The sequence below is a fragment of the Octodon degus genome, unplaced genomic scaffold, assembly GCF_000260255.1.
Source record: "Octodon degus isolate 3935 unplaced genomic scaffold, OctDeg1.0 scaffold00045, whole genome shotgun sequence".
Lineage (NCBI taxonomy): Eukaryota > Metazoa > Chordata > Mammalia > Rodentia > Octodontidae > Octodon > Octodon degus.
Genome location: NW_004524621.1, coordinates 12,757,389 through 12,759,903, shown reverse-complemented (window position 1 = coordinate 12,759,903; position 2,515 = coordinate 12,757,389). Strand labels below are relative to the sequence as shown.

The window sequence follows — 2,515 nt, the reverse complement described above, 5'->3', positions numbered from 1 at the left end:
AAAAATAAAAAATAAATAAATATATAAATAAATAAATGTATTTGGTACAGGGTATCTATTCAGCTGGGACTCATACTGACCCTCCTGTTTTCAGCCTCCCCAGAGCTGGGATTACAGGTGTGCACCACCATGCCCAGTCTCAGTGGCCGGCTCATCAGGAGTGAGGCTGGTGCAGCACATGGTGCCAGGGATCGAACTCTGGTCCCAGCACTTGCCTATGCAGGCACATAGTCCCAGGGATCTATCTCGACAGCCCTGTTCTATTTTCTTGATAAGTACAGACAACAAACTTGTTAAACTCATGTTACAGTTTACAAATAATTCCAAGTATAAGCTGACCTGACAACATGTTGTTTGTTTTTCCAACACAGAATCATTTCCTATGCAGACTTAAGTAAATGTTGCCCAACATGGCACACATGCCTATAATCCTAGTGCTCCAAAGAGGCTGAGGCAGGAGGATCATAGCTTGGGCAATTTAGTAAGGCCCTGTCTCAGAATGAAAAATAAAAAAGGATTGGACTATAGCTCAATGTGAAGCTCCTGTATTGAAAAGAAAAAATAAGCAAGCACATGTTATATCCTCAGGCTCCTTCCCTATGTATGCCATTCCACTTATGTCAGTAATAGGGCTTAACTTTACTGACAAATAGATGAATTTACAGAGTACAAAATTACTTAGAATGATGTCTAAAAACTATAGGAATACACCTTTGTCAACCAGTTATTGGGTGGGGGGAGGGGAGAGCTAGAGTTATCAAAGTCTGCTTTGGTTCTTTTTTCCTCCCTTAATGTAAACATCCAATCTTCAACCTCAAAGAACTGTTCCAATGAGAAGTAAAATGAGGGCTGGCCAGATAGCTCAGCAGATTAAAGTGCCTGCTTAAGTAGACACAGGGACTGGGGTTTGATCCCTGGACTGCTGTGCTGGTGCGTGTCCTGCCCCTGCCCCCAAGGCACGCTGAGATGGCAATTGAGACTGGGTGAGTTAGCACACACCTATAATCCAAGCACTTGGGAGGCTGAAAAACAGGAGGATCACTAAGAGTCCTGTCTGTGTAATGAAACCTTGTAGATCCTATAGACCCTGTACTAAATATATTTTTAAAAAGAGAGAAGTAAAACAATTTATAGAACCTCCTACGATACCAAACACATTCATAAATATATAAACTGCTAAGAAAACAAGGAGATACTACATTTTGAATATAAGAAAATGAAACACAAAGCCAGGTATGGTGGCACATCTATAATCCCAGTTCTCAGAGGCTGAAATAGGAGGATTGCTGTTTAAAGCCAATCTTTGCTACACAGTGAGTTCAGCCTTAGCCTAAACTATACAACAAGACCTTGTCTCAAAAACAAAAAGAACATTAAATGCACATTCACACACAAAAATAAAAATAAAGACTATCAAGAGCAACTACACATTAGCCATCTCCTAGAATTCCAACAATCTGCGAGCCTGAGAGAGAAAGACAGTAAGCATGAGACCAACCTGGGCAAGACCCCATTTGAAAATTTCAAAATGTAAAAATCACTACCTTCAGTGCTAGGGAAAAAACAAAACAAAAGAAAAACCATCAACAAGCTAGACTAATGATGCATGCCTATAATACCAGCATTTAGGAGGTTAAGGCATTTTAAGCTTTTCAGATATCTTAAAAACACTGACATAACTGAAATAAACTAAAATTCAAGTGGTATGCTGAATTGTTTCCAAAATAGAACTCAGCTTTAAAATAATTTTTGTGATTTTAATGGCCTTCTACAAATATCTGAAGAATTCGTATATTTAATTAAATGTACAATGACTGGATGTAAAAAAATACAAACCTTTCTATCTTAAAACTTTGACAAGGGGCTGGGGAGATGGCTCAGTAGAATAAGTGCTTGCCTGGCAAGTGCCAGGGCCAGAGTTCAATCCCCAGTTCTGGAAAAAAAAAAAAAAAAAAACAACTTTGACAAAGACTAAAGCTACTGACACTTGTCAGGTAAAGTAGTTAGTTCAATAACATACTCTTAAGACAGTTCTAGTGAGCATGCTTCTATAACTTTCCTATCAAGATTCTAAGTTTTAATTATAGACAGCTTTTATCTAGCAACGCTACATTGAGGCCTTTAAATAAAATATTCTGATATTGTGTACAGAAAAGGGTTAACAGAATGAGGGCGGGCAGAAACAGTCCCAAAACATAATTTAGAATACTATCTAGCAAATCCATAAAGGGAGTACTATACAGATAGTTACACAGATACACAGAGGTTTTTGTTATAAAGTAAGCTATCAGCAAATGGTGTACAATTATATATATATTTAAACGTCAAATATGAGCCTCTGTGTGTGTATGTATACTGAAGAAAGTGCTAGTAATTATATAAGTGAAGACAATCTATCTTTCCGCACTGCTTTTCTAATTAGAGGACATTTTTTTTTTTCCAGATTAAAAAATAGGGGGGTCGTGGGGCTGGAGAGATGGCTCAGTGGTCTGGAGCACCTACTTAGAACAAGCTT

At 38.1% G+C, this 2,515-nt stretch overlaps 1 protein-coding gene across 1 annotated transcript in view; it reads right to left on the bottom strand.

Annotated features, from left to right (window-relative positions):
• The window catches only part of Ubap2 (ubiquitin associated protein 2), a 128,229-nt gene that overhangs the window by 66,533 nt on the left and 59,181 nt on the right, over positions 1-2,515 (bottom strand). The window lies entirely within an intron of this gene.